Source organism: Balearica regulorum, chromosome 3 (genome assembly GCF_011004875.1).
Source record: "Balearica regulorum gibbericeps isolate bBalReg1 chromosome 3, bBalReg1.pri, whole genome shotgun sequence".
Taxonomy (NCBI): domain Eukaryota; kingdom Metazoa; phylum Chordata; class Aves; order Gruiformes; family Gruidae; genus Balearica; species Balearica regulorum.
Genome location: NC_046186.1, coordinates 71,585,249 through 71,601,794, shown reverse-complemented (window position 1 = coordinate 71,601,794; position 16,546 = coordinate 71,585,249). Strand labels below are relative to the sequence as shown.

General features: G+C 42.1%; 1 protein-coding gene across 2 annotated transcripts in view; it reads left to right on the top strand.

Annotated features, from left to right (window-relative positions):
- Positions 1–776: 776 nt before the first annotated feature.
- The window catches only part of PLEKHG1 (pleckstrin homology and RhoGEF domain containing G1), a 136,045-nt gene continuing 120,275 nt past the window's right edge, over positions 777–16,546 (top strand). Inside the window, exons 1-2 of one of the 2 annotated variants that reach the window (XM_075748416.1) lie at positions 777–1,100; positions 13,672–13,756. The gene's annotated coding sequence lies outside the window, so the exon portion shown is untranslated. The remainder of the gene's footprint in view (positions 1,101–13,671; positions 13,757–16,546) is intronic. The other variant, XM_075748417.1, reaches the window with a different exon arrangement.

The following is a 16,546-nucleotide window of genomic DNA, read 5'->3' as shown; positions in this document are numbered from 1 at the left end:
CCTCATATTCCACGTGCTCTACATTAGCATGAGTAGAGGGAGAAAATATGTCACAGAAAAAAAAGCAATAGAGCTTTACTGAATGTGAAATATGGAACAAGGTTTTACAGGAAACTAAGGATTTTGTTAGGGCTCAGAAAAATAAGGACCACTGAACATGTATGAAGAACTCAGGCTTTATTTAAGCAGTTTCTCTCTTCGTGTGTGTCTTACCCAACATAAAAAAAAAAAAAAAATTAAAAAAAATAGCTGTAACCTCATCTTTTCAAAGACGATGGCCAGGCAGACTGCCAGGAGGCAGGTGTAGTCTCTAAAACCTCTTTGAATTTGCTTTTTATGGACTGTATTTCAGGGTGGACCTGCCCCCTTCACATTTTGGCAATTCGTACTCATTTACAGAAGCTCTCGCCATTTAATACCGATGTTGTGCGTTAGACCATTGAATTTAAAACCCGTGGTGGCGGAGAGGAGCCGGTGGAGAGCTCGGCGAGGCGGGGATGGGGTTCCCAGCCGGGGCGGCATGAGGTGCCCTGACAGCAGAGGGAGGGCAGGAAAGCCGAGCTCTTGCTCCCTGCGTGAAAACAGTAGCTGGTGGGTTTTTTGGTTTTGTTTTTTTTTTTTCTTCCCTTCTTTCCGGGGCTGTAATCCGACTGCTCTCTTTGACTCGGCTCCAGAGACAAGTCCGGGTGGTTAATCTCTCTTCCCCCCCCTTTCCCAGCCTCCGGGGGAGGAGGAGGAGGAGAAGGGGAGCGGAGTCAACTGCAGCCCGGGGCCGGGCCGGGCCTCCCTGGGGAGGGGCTGAGGCAGCGGCTCGGCTGCGGGAGCTGCATGGAGGAGGGGAGTTTCACAGACTCCCCTGCTCGGACGGGAGGAGGAGGAAGTTTGGAGATTAAACCGCTGCCCGGAGCCCCAGCGCACGGACGGAGCCGGGGCGCGGCCGCTGGCGCTGCGAAGAGGCCACCCGGCGCTGCCGCTGCTGAATGAGTTGCGGGGAGGGGGGATAACCTCCCGCGCTCCTCGGCCCGTACCTCTGCGCCTGGATTTTAAACGGGAGGAGGAGCGGGTGTGCGAGGGCAGAGGACGGCGAGAGGCTGCTGCCGGTGAGCGCTGGGGCTTTGTTCGCGCGGGGCGCGCCGGGGAGGGGGCGGCGGCTTCGGCCCGGCCCGGCGTAGTCGGTGAGGTACCCGGTGCCCTGCAACGCCCTGAGACCACCCGGGCACGGCACGGCGGCCCCCAGCTCGCGGCCCGGGGGAGCGGGCGTATTGTGTCCGCAGCCTTTGTGCGAGCCCCGCCGCCCCTCGCTCCTCTTCCCCGCCACGGGCAGCCGGCGGTAGCAGGCACCGTGCGCCGGGCTTTCACCGGGGCTGCGGCGGCGACTGGCTGCTGTTGGCTTTGCCGACCGAAGTGCTTTGTGTTCGGCCGCTCCGCCGGAGCAGAGGGGCAGCCTGTGCACGCCTGGGCTGCGCCGTGTTTGCTGCGCTCGGGGCTCAGCCGAGGTCTGAAGATTCCTTCGAGTCTTTTTGGGGAGGGAGGAGGTGTTTCTTTTAACATATGATAAAACTTGCACAGCGTTTCGGGTTCTGTGCAGATGCTTTAGCAAACCCGTGTCTTCAGGAAAGCTCTGTTGCAAAAAAGCCGTCAATTTTTGGTGTTTCAAAGTAACGTTAATTGGATTCTGATAAGCGTGTCCTCAAGCGGGTTATAAAAATATGATTGATCTTATCGTTAAGTAGCAGGAGCGTTTATTCTGGGAAGGGAAGAAGAGGGAGAGGCAGTCGGGGCAGAGCAGTGTCCTGCTGTCCTGTGGGACCCTGGATGTGTTTCCCCATCTCCCGCCCTCGCCTTTTCCCTACTTTGCGTGTTGGGTTGCGTGTCCCAGTCCTTGTCCCCCTTGTTGAAGGAGAAGCGCTTCAGAGCTCATCCTCCGGGTGCGTTGACAGACCTGAGACACTCCTTTCCTTCCTTCTTCGCAAGCCGCAGTGCCCCGAGTGTGAGGGAAAGGGGCTTGAAACAAACTTAGCTGTAGTTCAGCTGGCTTCCAATATGGTCTCTCTTTAGTTGGCTTTTTTCCTCCTTTAATTATTAATTGGCAGGCTCAGAAACAGCTGTGGCCGTGCTTTTTTTCTTTTAATGTTTGCTGGTACTTCAGCAATTTAATAACGCTGCCTAGAGAGCCTGATGACTTATAGGTGTTTTGAAAGCTGTGTAATAAGAGCCTACTAATAGTCTGCTTTTGCTACTGTTTCGTTCTTGGAGGGAGCAATCTTTGCTGCTGGAGAGTTGCGGTTCAAATTTCCACGAGCGTTTGTTGCCCGTGCCTCTAGCTAAATTTATAAAGGAATCCTGTTAGCTTGTGCAAAGCTAAATCTGGCTGTAGCAGCTCCTGGCTGTATAATTCACTGTGGTTGGCAAGGCACAATATATAGCTTCCTTGAGATTTATTTTTAAATGTTTTTTGGGGGTTGGTTTTTTCTTTTTGGTGTGTGTGGCACGTAGTTGGCATAATTTTGGGAACTCTTTACCAATGTGTGCATGCTTTGAGATAAAAACATAAGAGTTATGCTAAGGTTAGAAAATGTATTAATAGAGTGCTTGTCTTGAAAATATGAGATGGCAGTTTGAGATTGACCTCTTGATGAATATTGGCATTGTTCTCAGGTCCATGCAGATGCTTAGCTATTAAACTTTGATTCTCTTCTGCTCCTGTGTTCTCAGTTGGCAACCTAGAAATGATGCAGAGAACTCCAGTAAACGGTTCTGTCTTACATGTGTTCATTTATGGGAATGCTGGCTTTTTCCTCACAGACCTAGAGAGCCCTAGGTACACAGTGTCAACCTGTGGCTGTACGACTGAGTGCATCCCTGCAAAGGCATGTTAGGATTCTAACACTGGTGCTAATGTGTCATTTTTCTTGTTGTTTTACTTAGGATTTTCAAAAAAAGAAAAAGAAGGGCAAATAATTGTGTAGTCAAATTGCTTTGTAATTTATAGTCTTACTTGGTAACATCTTGCAGAGGCAGCGTTGACTTGATTTGTAAGTGAGGGTGGATGTTAAGAATGCGCAGCTTTGGAAATCTTCAAGTAGCGAACTTAGTTTGTTGGCAGCTCTTACGATTTCAGGACATCTGCTAATGTGTTCTCCTTCTTCCTTGGGCAGGATGTGAGAATACAAGTTAACTATCCAAAGACATACTTTGGGCCTAAAGTGATTGGTTGCGAGGCCTTGGAATAAACTGTGCCTGGTAGAAAATGTTTGGAGCTAACCTCCTGAGCTCTTGGTACCTTTCTGTATGGTGTGGTGGTGGTGTTTTTTTGTGGGGTATGTTTGGTGTTTGTGGTTTTTTTGTGTGTGTGTTTTTTTCTTAATGAGGTTGTGTTTTGTTTTTATTTTTATTTTATTTTAAACCTTTGTTGTGACCTAAAAGGTTAAAGCTAGAAGGGAAGTGAAAATATCTGCTTACTCGTTTAATAAGTAATTTAGGCAAGTCATGACTTTGCGGTACTTCTTGCTGCTGTTATCTGTTTAGGTTGGTATGGTTGAGCCTTTCACTGATGCAATTTTTCATATGGCACTGGTGTTAGTATTTTTGCTAAGTCATTTGGAGTAGCGTGCATGTTTGAAAGCTTCCTCGTGCATGTTTGTTTGGATTGTTGTATACCTGTTGTCCTCTGCCTTTCTTATGCTTGCGATTTCTTGGCTCCAATTCAGGAAAGGCTTTTAAAGCCCTGCTAACTAGATAGGATTATGGCAACTGATGAAGTCTCATACTTGAAGTAGTGCTTTATTATCTTTGAATGCAAACTCTGCGGTGCAAAGCTGATCTGTTTTCTCTAATCATATAACACTAACAGAACTGTAATTGTGATAGTGGCTTCTGTCATTTTACCTTACCGAAAAGATTATTGGTAACGGGGATAGCCAAAGCTCTGCGATAGCATCACTCATACAACTTGTAGGCTCTGGTGAGTACTTTTTGGATCAACCCAAAGAGAGGGCTAACAAGAACACAGTTACGAAATCTGCTGTTAGTAATTTTGAAGAATACTTCCACAGATTAGCCTGAGATACTGTTATTAAAAAACCCAAAGTTTTTTGCAGAGGTGTCATCTCTAAAATTTAAGTGTGCCCTTTGTTTTTAAAAAAGACCATCCTCAAACCAAAACAATTCAAAGAGAAGGATACTACAAAATATGTGAACTCGGAATGGACAGGTTTTTGGTTTTATCTTTTTTTTTTTTTATGAAGTCCCAAATAACAATCTTTTAACAGATATTTAGCACATTTATTAAAGTATGCCGAAGACTCATTCAGCTGTTGATTTTTTATTTTCTATTTGTTTCCTTCATGCTCACTTGCCACTCCAGCAATTGTTGGGCACCACTAAGTCTCTCTCCAGCCAAGCCAGAGCTGCGGTTCCCGGTGTTTGGAGCATGGGGTCGTGAAGAGGAGAGGCGCCAATGTTGCTGGGTGGCAGTTGGAGATGGTGCTCAGCATGGCCCTGTCATGTACCCCAAGTCCATGGGGTCAGATGAGCTGGGTCAGGAAGTAATTAAAACATCCAATCTGATGATAAAGGGAGCCATTTGCACGACCTGATTAGAAGCATTTCTCAGATTAGACAGCTATAAAGCTGTGGCAGTTATAAGCTAGTACAAAGGAATTAATCTAATGTGCATTCCCTTTTGTATTCAGCCGTGCGTTGAGAAGGATGATTGCTGTGTTAAAGAAACATTTTATTGACACGTTAAATTAGTTATGGCTTTAAGTTACTTTGCCATAAATTTTTTAGAGGCCAAGTGTAGTGCACAGATTTTTAGCTAGAATATATAACAGAAGATAGAATAATGGCAGATGAAAAAATGCAAGTTAGTAACATAATGTCTGCTGAAGACATTTGGAGTAGTTGTGATTATATATGGCGGTCCTCTTACAATGAGCTGGAATTTTTGCTTGTGAGGACAATGAAGATGTCTTACCACTACTTACTCTAAACAGCATTTTGCTTTTGTAGTGTTGAGGGGGGGGGGGGGAAAGAATTATTGCAGCCCTCAGCAAAGTGGAGTGTCTGAATGCTTTGTTTTGAGAACCTGCATTACTGTGGTTACACAGAAAGAGTTTTAGTTTGTAGGACTGGCAATGAAGAAAAAAGTGGAAGAAAGTGTTATTGTAAACTGAAAATGCAGAAGACATGGAACCTATAGTTGTGTCTGTCTGCCCCCCCCCCCCTTCTTTTTTTTTAAAGAGGCTTTTCAAAGCATTTTTAATAGCTGCTCATTTAATAGCAGATTAAGCCTCTCATTCTGGGAGACTAACCAAAACCACCTGAAGAGTTGTGCTGCATCACCAGTCCCAAACAGTGTCCTCCCCACCCCAGTCATGGCTCAGACTTACCAAACTTGCGTGTTTGGTTTATTAACTGTTATCATCTTGTAATATTTTTCAGTTCTTTTTGATTTTTAAGCCTATTAAAGTCATATTTTCCAGTTCTTTTGTTATAACTGTATTGCATAGAAACTTCTCTTTTGAAAGAAGAACTGAGATTCCCACAAGGTGTCATGGCTCCAAGATGTGGGGCTTTAGAAAAACATCACACATCTGAGTGAGTGGAACCACAAAACCGAGGGGGGAACAGGAGCGAGCAGAGCGAGTGAAGAGGTAAAGTCAGTCTTAGACACATCAGCAGTGCAGTGGCAACAGCTCATTGGAAGTACAGGGAGCCTTTTATGTACGTGGTTAAGAATACAAGAGATGGATGTGAACTGATTAAATAATGACTTCAAGTTTCAGCAAGGGCTGTTTGTGTTAATTTCTGAAGGAGTGTGTGTGTGACAAACTGTCTTATAGTGTTAAAAGTTTCTTGAGTCATTTTAAGGATATAATTAATTTTTTTCTTTTTAGTTGTGGTTGTTGTATCAAATAGGTCTATCTAGTTTGATTCGCCAAGTCGAGTTTATATGAACTTGGCCTAAAATAGGTTTAACTGCAAATATGATTAGAAGTGCAGGAAAAGAAAGGGGCCTAGTCAGGGTGGACTGGGGAAGGAAATGGAGGGAAAAGCTACTGATACTTATCAAGGAGGCCTGAAAGAAGCAGCTGTCCAAGCAAAATTACAAGCTGCTTTAAACCACTGTCAGCTGCTGACTGGGGTGCCCTCGGAAGGACTTGAATGAATCTGGGGGTGGTCACTGCCTATGTTCTCACTAATCATGATACAGAGCATTGCTGTGAAAACACAAAGGAAGGTGTTGGTTTAAAAATTTGTCTAGAAGAGAGAGTTGATGCATATGACTTGTTTTCTTTCTTCCTTCCTTCTGCAGCGTAAGTTCCACTGGTCCTGCTTCCTAGTCCTCGATGGGACCATGGGTGGCTATGCTCGTGAAAGCTGCACATGTGCTTTGTGAGTGTAGTGAACAGGGATATCTTGGGCTGGCAGCTGTTTCCCATGCAAACTTGTGACTCTAAAGCAGTGCTAATTATCTTTGAATCCTTTAAGCCTTGCTTGCCTGCTCTGTCATTGAGTTTCAGAGTACAAGCGGTGCCAAGCCTCTTCCTGTAAGCGTGCGTTCTGTAGAAACTTGCATGTGAGCCCTGCCCACATGTTTTAAAACCTAACTTAATGGATGTTAACATTGAACTATTTGAACGTAAATATCATTTCAGACATTTCAGGATCACACCCCAGGCATTAGTGTCATTCAGCTAATGTTTTCTGCTGATAGGATGTATTCATCCTCTCATGGGAAGAACTGAGCAGAGGTAAAAAGGGTGTCACAGGAACAGTGATTGAATCACCTTCCAGTTGCTTACTCAGAGCTGTTGTAGATAAAACCTTGATACCTAGCTCAAGAAAGAGAAAGCTGTTTAAATTGCCTTAAGGAGCACTGTCAGGGACAGTGCAACAGCCAGCTTCCTTTCATGGTCAAGGTTGGCATCTTTCAGTGTTGTCATCTGAGCGTGGGCTTCAAGGTCAGCTTCTGTCTTTTGTCAGCCCACAGGAGTAGTCTCTACCTCCTGGATTTAGTGCATAGGCTGTAGCGCTTGTGCTTTCTCCCATGCTTCCGCTTGTGTTAGGTGGGGTTATCTGTAAACACAGGCAAGTTTTCCTCATTAACCTGTAAACTCTTATTTGTTATTTACCAATGCTTACCCCCCCTGCATTTCCTCTAAGATTAGATACAGTGTCTGCTGCAGCTTTGTTGTGATTTCTACATACCAGTATCAACTTGCTGTTTTGGTTTTTGGTTGGTTGGTTTTGGGTTTTTGGGGTGGTTTTTTGTGGGTGGGGTGTGTGTTGTTTTTTTTTTTGTATTTGGATTACCAGTCCCAGTAAGTCCAGGCTCATAGTTGAGGTCCCAGTGTGTTTCAGAAATACAGTGGCAGAACTACTTGCTTTCTGCTGCTGCCACTGATCTGTGGTACTTCAATCTAAAGTAACATCGTGCTTTGTGTCCTTAATACCTGATATGAAGGAAAAATTACAGTTCCTTCTTTGTTTAAAAAAAAAATAAATTGAAAATAGATGGGTAAAAGGAAGAACTACTTACTATGCAAGTCTGTAATCTTCTTATCACTTCAGTAGGCACAAAGCTTTCCACTTACTGGTTAAACTGCAACCAAGTTAATATCAGCAGAATTTTAGCTTGCAAGCAGGCTTAGTGCTGCTGAGATTAGCATGCTTCACACTAAAGCGTGTTTCAAGCTGTGTCAGTGTTTACTTTTCAGTTCCTTCTCATTATCCTGATAACATACCTTGTGAGGTTGCTCAAAGGACTGTCATACCTCAGTGTCTGAGTGATGTCATCATAGACTTCAGCCCATTGCAGAAACACTAATTTCTCTGAAGAATTGGCAGTCTTAACTTATTTGAATGGTAGACAAAGAGGTATTTAACAATGAATCATTATTGAATTTGGAGAGACAGCATGCCTTCCCTCATGCCAGCATACGAAGTTTGTAATCTCTCCTTTCTGTCAGTCTTCTCTGATAATTGTCAGTTCTGTCTCATGTTAGACGAGTCTGAAGTCAGATCAAATAAGAGATTTATATCTTGGTCATTTTGTGCTCCTGCTGCCTGAGGAGGTTGCTGTCTCTGTCCTGCAGGCAGACAGGCTAACTCCCCGCACTCCTCACTGGCCTTTTACAATCCTTGCCTTATCAGGTTGGTTATCCTGTGAAGTCTCTACTGTCTTGTGATAGGGTATCATCTCCACTATCTCCTTCTCCTGAGCTTGAACTCGTTTAACTTAGTGAGTTTTTCCCAGATTTCCAGGGGAAAGCCATTAAACTTACCTTCTGAACACCTACCTGCAGCACCAAGTATCAGGCGGAGTATAGGCTTTTTGGTAAGCCACTGTAGAATTCTGTGATCTGTTATTAAGTGAAAGATAGTAATTCCTGAGGGCATCAATAATGGTTTAATCTCCAAGGTTTCTTTCTGATTTATAGGGCAGTATCTTGGCATGCTTTAGATGACATTGTTCCTAAACTGGTGTCAGAGATGTCTGTATGCTAGGAGAGTTAGTGCTAGGCAAATTTTTCAGTTGAAAAGGACCAGGCTTTCTGCAGACCTTCCTTTCAGGAATTACTTTCCTCTTTCATAAAGTCTGCCAGTGGTGAAATGCAGAATAGAGCATCAAGAAAACCCCATCCTTCTTTCTGTGTGAAGGACAGAGTTGTTTGCTAAGGCACAAGCCATGCTGAGCAGAGTTTAGAGCTGATCTCCTCCGTGGTGGCTCAGCCTGGTGATCTCCATTACTGCAGTTTGCACTTTCCCACTTCACCTGCAGTGTCACCTCTTCTGGTAGCTGTGGCCTGTTACCAACACAGGCGTGCTTGCTTCTTTGGTCATGGCTGTACATGCCAACAATGCCCCCCGAGTTCTTCAGTCTCACAGCCAAGCCATCCTGCTGCTCCCATACACGATGCAGATCTGAAAGAAACTGCATCGAAGAGGTTCTTCCTGCAGCGCTGCAGCAGAGGGTCCTGTCAATAAAGCACCCCTGGTGTCAAACACCCAACAGATTTGGCTCTTGCACCCCTCGGGCCCCTCCAAAGCAGTTCATCCAGAGCGCAACGTAGGCAATGGACTCCGATGCCCACTAAGTCAAAGAAGAATAGGCATTTATCTTCTGCCCTTTGTTGGTGAAGCTTTGATGTGATGGGACCTATGATATGCACAGGTAGGGTATGGAGGAGAAAGGATTTCTTCTGCATACCACTGCATGCTGTTTGGATAGGATAGGAGCTATGTCTGCTTTTCAAGGAAGAATTCTGGAAAAACAAAACTACAGCTATCTGGTTTGCTGTCTTCAGAAGAAAAGCTGGTCATCAGCCTTTGTCACTGAAGATCTGTTGCTTTCTAATCTCTTTCGTCTTTAGGAGACAGTGCTTCCAGACACACCCAACAGATTCATCTGTGCACCCGGGCTGTGTGCATCATGCATCTATCTGAGCTTCCGGAGCAGTACGGGTGCCAGGGCCATCGGAATGCCTCTTCATTGCCACTGTGTTGTAGTGATGAGAAGTCTGCCCACTGTATGGTTCTTTTTTTCCTTTTGCTCTTCTTTAAATCAATGCCTGTGCTGCATGAAGAATCCTTTTTCATTTTAATGAAGGTTTGGTGATGCCTGTCTTCTGACAATTTCAGAAAAATGCACTGGGTTTGTTTCTCTTATTTGTTAATTATAAGCATTGAGTCATGTCATCAGGTGATTAGTTCTGGTACCTGGGTTAAAGTTATTTGTCTATGCCCATACTTGCCCAACACTGCCTTCTTTCCTGAGGACAGTTTGAGGTCATACCAGGGATGGTCTGGAGGAGTTCTAGCAAAGATTCACTCTTAGCTGTTGGACCTCATGCAACTCAGCCTTCATGGTGTTCACTGTTGTGAATGGGTAGTGAAGGAAACTGTAGGAGCGCTGCGTGTACTTAGCCCGTGAAGTTAGCTCAGTGCATCTGGGAAAGCGCTTAGCTGATTGCATGTGGAATAAATCCATTTCCTTGGGATGCAGCACATCTGTCTGTTCATCACAGTTACGTCACGCAATGAGAAGGTGCTACAGTATGTGGCCTTCCCTTGATGCTGTAATAGACAAGCCGCTTCCCTTGGCCAGAAAAGTTGAGCTTTAAGTACTTGCACGTAATTCAGTAAAAATCATGTCAAATAAATTCTTTCTTTAGTCCTTGTCACTGGTGATTAAAGGTGCACAGTGGTTGGCTGTCTAACATGTGAACTTCTACTAAGAGTTTTATTCTCAGCTTTTCTTAGTGGATCAGTATGTGGAATTGTTTGGCAAGAGTATTTGTTTTAAAATACTACGGTATATGTTGACACCATTTTATTATTTCAAATATACAATATGATCCAAGTTGTAAGGATGGAGTGTCTGGATGTGATTTAGTATGGTTGGGGACCATAACAAGAGCAGGGGTGACAATGAATGGAACAAATGTCTTGATACCCTACTTGTAATTTAAGCAGATTCCCACGTGTAAATTTATGGAACACAATTGTATAGAGTTGAGTGGCTTTGGCTTATTTTAGTCTTTTCCTCTAGCAGAAACAGAGTAGCAAAATGCTTAAAAAGCCGAGATTTCAAAACTCAAACCCATGATTTGAAGGAGCCACTTTATTGGAATAAAGTGATAATGTTAGACTTTCACCAAGCATCTTAGTCCAGGACTGTTAGTGTGTAGCGTGGAGGGGTTGTGTGTCACTTTTTAGGAAAACTGAGGTGAAGGTGATCTGAAAGACTCTTTAGAGAATAATGTAATCCACCCTTCCTGTTACTGAAGATTGTTTTGGTTGCCTCCCATGTACAGTATATCCAGAAAGAGAACCTTGATTTTACTGAGTTTTGAAAGATAGTTTTCAAGTTTCTGGGCTTTTCATTCAACATTACAGTGAACTCTCTGCTAGAATGTTTTTCATAGGACAGCCAGTCATTATGGTTCAGGTCAACTTAAATATTTGAATGTAGGTTTCTTTGGGATTTTTGCTGCTTAAACTGCTACTTGCTTGATGCTTTAATCCTATGTATTTTCTAAAAGTGATTAAGAATGCAAAGCTTTTTTATTAATAATTGTGATATATTTCTAGAATAACTAAGGCTATTTTAAAACATGCAGATTTTTTTAAAGGTGAAATAGAAATTGTAGGACCAATGACAGTATATTGGTTAATCAATTTCTGTAAGCGGAGATGCACGTGATTTCTTTGATAGTGTTTCTAGCCCGAAAGTGTGCAATATTATTACATTGATGTTTGAGGAATAAACCGTCTTCAGCCAAATTGGTCAAAAAATTCACAGGATGAAAAAAATTTATTTTCCTTACGGATTGTTCTGTTATATAGTATGATAATAGTAAGATCTGTAGAAAACTTTCTTGAAAAAGTTAAAGGTGATTGATAGAAGACGACTCTGTAGTGTCCAACAGCTTGTGCTTTGGTTGATTTGGGTGTGTCTGTAGGACCCTGCCTGAAGTCATCGATCCAAAAGCTTTGGAAGGCCGTTGGGTGCTCTGGGAGTTAGAGAATATCTCTTGGCTTTAGGGCAATAATTTTACTCTGGAACTAAGAAGCTGTTATTGATGAAACTTCTCTCAAACAAGAGTGCCCCTATAAAAAGTTTAGGCTCTTCAAGTTTGTCTGGCTTCCTGATTTTCATTTATTTGTACACACATATATTATTTATATATATATACATACATATGTATACATACACACACACACGTGTATATGTGTGTACATCTAAATGGTTGTGGTTGTGTTGCCAGTCTGTCTTTTTCTAGGGTTCTTAGAAACGACTTTCTCTAGCAGTTGAAATGGAGTCCTCTGCCTGTGGAGGATTTGAGACTAAGGAAACTTGCATGAACTAAATGGAAAGTAGGATGTCAATTACAGCTTACTCTGTATTTTTGTTTCGCTTAATTTACAATCTGAGGTACAGTCAGGTGGTTGGGCATTTGAATGTTACAACTGTTACAGTCTAATCACAGGAACCTGGTAAGATTACTCGTGGATTTCCTTCTTCAGATTCATAGAAATGTTAGTGGAGGCTATTCTATGAATTTAGTTATGAACAGGAAAAAAAAAAAGGCAGTAAATGAAACTGTTGTTATAATTGTCACTCAGTGATATCAAAAGGGAAAAAATACACTCTCTTAATCTGTGAAATTGCCTTGTAGCATTGATTAGTTGCTGTAAATATAACAACTGGATTTTTTTCATTTACAAAAACCCCCAACTCTCAAGTGGAGTAGTTCTTGTATTTAAAAAAACATCGGTAGATGAACATTATGCCACATTAGCAAGATTGAATTGATTGTATTACTGTTGAAGTTGAAAGTAGACCAATATTTTTTTAAAATGGATTTTTGAAATATAAAATCTTGCCTGTTTATGGTTTGGTTCCCCTAGACCAAATTAACTTGGACGCTCAGCAGGGACTCTATTTATTCTGGCGTAAGAACAAGCATGGGGCAGAGCTTCCTGGTCTCAAAAAACTGGTGATGGTAAGAGACCTCTGCAGTGTTCCCAGCCAGCTGAATGCCTGAGGTATTTTGCCATACAGGAAATCAATTGCAGCTGAATGTGCACTGTTTCCACTCCAAGTATATAAACAGGCCTTATGGTGATATAAAAAAAGAAGAAAAAAAAAGAATCCTGTCTTGCATTCAATAGCTTCTTGAAAGTTCAGAGCAAGAACATTTGATTTTGGTTTCTGTGGATTCTTCACTGTCCCCTTTGGCTGAGTCCGTAGCACAGAAAGAGCCAAGAAGGAGAGGTAAATTAATCTTGGGGTCCTCTAGAACAGGCTAACGTAAAGTAATGGCTTAGAGAAATGAAAATCATAAAAAAGGTATCCTTGTTCAGTTCCTAGTTGATGTTCTGAAGCTGGGAATGGTTACAAATTTAGCAAAGGATATTGCTTCTTTCCCTTGTTAAATCAAGAATCCTGCATTTTTTAGGCTTCAAGGGTAGGTCAATAAGTTTTGCTAGAAAAAGCTGCACCACAGTTGTATCAAAATAGCTGCTTTTCGTGAAGTGGTAGAAGAAACAATATTTTTGTTTGGGTATTTATCGTTCTTTGACCTTGTGAAAATATCTAGATCAGATGCAGGTACCAGACGGATCTCAGAAAGTGACCTGTGGCTCTGATTTGCTTTAACAGCTAGAGATGTGTCCTTCTGTTGCTCACCAGGAAAGCAAGGGTTCATTTGGGATAGAGATTTCCAGGCATTAAAGATAATTAAGTTTAAAATCAGTGCTAACAATTTCCAGAAGGAGCATGGCCTGAAGCTTTTGGGGTTTAGAGCTTGAGAACCCAACGGGAACTTCCCTGCTCTGCCACAGACTTACAACGCAACCATAGACAAACCGCCTGCTCTACGTTTTTAAAGATATGTAGGTAGGCACTCGCAGAGGTGGTAAGACTCTTAATGGGATTTTCAGAATCACATTAGTGTCTAATTCCTATTAAAAATCTGACCCTTTAGCCTGTCAAAACCAGGTTCAGCCCATGCTTTGTTTTATTTGGCTACTCTTTAAGGCAGAATGGGCAGCAGTACGGCGAGCGTGGCTTGGAGGGCATAAACCGGGGGGAGCACAGCCGTTGTGCTGTCTTTCATCCTTTGTCTGATTCCATAATTTCTAACCTCCTTTCTGCAGAATGCCAGAGATTCAACAGAGGAGAGGAAAAGTAACTCTGCTTTGCCTAATCTAACAGTGATTTATTTGGCGAGTACTCTACCAGGTAAATTTTTTTAATTATTATTTTAACTTTTAGGTTTTTTTAAATAAGAGATGATGTTTGCTGTGCCTCTGGCTGAGGTGATTACCGTTGGTGTTCAGTGAACGTACGTCAAGTAACCATGAGACTGCTTAGTATGCAAATCTGCAATAGGTCACTGCACTGTACAGACTTGAAATGTTGGTTAGCCAAGACGGTGGGTTTTCTTGATGTGCACGCTAGTGGGGTTTTATGCTAATTAAATTAAAATTTTGGGGCACCTACGCAGTTAGGGGAGGCTAAGTCTTCAGTTTTAGCACCTGTTTCTGTAACTGAAGTTTTGCTAAAGATCTGTAGCTGAAGTTGTGTTTGGCTGCTTGATTCCGTCCTGTTGGAGGTAGAAGTGCAACTTTCATGGAGCAGCAATGGTCTCTCCGTGGGGTTGGGGAGATCTGGGACTTCTGTGTTTCCTGAGATTTCCTACCTTGCTGTATGTCATTTTGAGAAGAAATTGATCTTTCATAGTTTATTTTTTTAGGGGTTTAATTTTGTTTACATACTCTCACTACCTGAAAGTCTTGGGGGACCTGCGGAACTTGAGAGCATAGGAAAACCAGATTTAGATGCAATGAAAATGTGACTTGATTGTAATAACTGATTTCAGTTATTTGATTATTTGAAACAAATTGACATTCCAGAAGCCTTCACGATAGGGCTGGCAGAAGACTCCACAGAAAATATTAAATAAGAAGAGGGCTTTAGGCAAGATCCCTTTCTCCCTCCTCTCCTCCTCAGTCCTAGTGCCAACCCAAAGGAGTCCTTTCTTCTCTCCGCAGAAAGCAGGCATTCAGTGATGGGCTTTGTGGGTAACAGCACGGACACTGATATTTGGAAAGAACTCAATGACTTAAAAATAACCTACTTCACTCCTTCCAGTGCTAATGCTGAAACCAGTGTAGCATGGATTAATTTAAAATAATCATTAAAAAAGTACATTATGTTAATTGCCACTCTGGCTTCTGTGACCTACAGAAGGAATTCTAATATGCTGTATTAGACCACTAATTAATAATATTTATTACTTTACCCTACTGATAGTGGGGCTTGTAACATAATTTTGCAGTATATATCGATGATCCAATTGTGTTCAAATGTTTATAAAATTTTAGGAAAATGGCAACTTTGTGTTGGATCCAATGCTTTGAGATTGCATAGCTTGAATAGGTAGACATTAGCAGGATTGCATAGCATTCAGCTGAAGCTTACATCTGACAAACATTAGTGAGATCTTACTTTCCTTTGGATCCAAGGGAGAACAGTTTCTGCAAGTTGGAAAACATTTTGCAGAGGCTGAGAGAGGGAAGATCAGACATTCCTCTTCAATATTTTCTAAAAATAGCAAGATTTGAATAAGGTTGCATGTTTTAAGATACATTACAGAAAAATAATTGGTGTGACCTAAATTCAATACACTAGTTGTCTGTGTTATTTGCTGATAGTTAATTACTAGTGTATTTTTTCATCCACAAATGTGGACAGGCTGTACACTCCCAGGTTCCACACAGCAAATAAAAATAAATTATTTAGCTTGAAATTTGTGCATATCCAAGTGCATGTGAAGTATTTACCTAGTGACCTTAGAAACTCAATCACTTGCACAAATTCCTCCTCCTCTCCCTGATTTTGATTTCATTTCAAATGTGCTGCTTGGCCTTGGTTTTGAGTTGGAGTGATTTTAATGTGTTTTTTATGATGAACAGAAAAGCTAAACCAGACCGTCAGACTCGAATAACCTCTTTTCTGAAAGCTGAGATAACATGGCTTCTGCATGTGTCCTAAGAGGCAGAGGATTTCCTAAGATTCTCTGGGATCCATGGCAGAAAGCATTCACTGTGAAGTGCTTTAGAAAATTGTTGTATCAACAAAACTGGTGTGTGTGGGAATGTATCAACTAATGGGATAAGGCATTCAAGGACTGGATAAAGTGCATTTAGAAAGGAATGAATTTCATGGGGGGAAAAAAGGAAGAAACCTAAAATATGAGGAGTGGTGTTCTGTAAAAAGAATAGCTTAATGGTTTGGGGGGATGTAGCTTTGAGGGACGGATGTTAAATCTATACCACCCGTAATTTTGCCAAATTTGCTTCATGTGCCAGACTTAAATCTGGAGGTTTTAAGAATATTTTCATTCTGAAAAACTTTTGGGGGTGCTGGGGGGAGACATTTTATGAAATTTGTGGATGTTTTGCTGTTATCCATCTGACTTGTATAACAATATTGTCTGTTTTTAATTGTGTCAGTAAGTTGGTGTTTAGAATATGCTAATCTTTGGAAAGAATGAAAATGGGCTTCAACAGCTCTTAAAATCATGACATCTGTTGTAGCAGAGAAGGAAACATCAGATCAATACACTTTGTTCTAACAATTCAGGCTGAGTTTTGATATGCAGTGTGTTTATACTAAAAGTCACTACACAAAAAAATTCCTCGAGCATCTGTGCATCACTGGCTGCTTTGTTTAGGCCATGTCTTTAATGGTATGAGGGCTTGCAAATCTGTGTGGGGGTGGAGAGGAATGATGCATGCCCACGTGTGAGCTTTTCTGTAAGTTGGTTCTATTTTTGGTATGCGATGGAGCAGAGGTACAGGGCAAAAATAGGGGTTCAGTTGCGATGCGAAGGCCTGTAAAAGCTTTCCTATTGCGGGAAGCGCCTACCAGGCTCTTAGAGCAGTCCCATATCCATGGGAATATTCGGGGTTTAATTTAGCATGCTAGATTAGGGCCTCATGCCTTAATTAGGGCTAGCAATTTTTG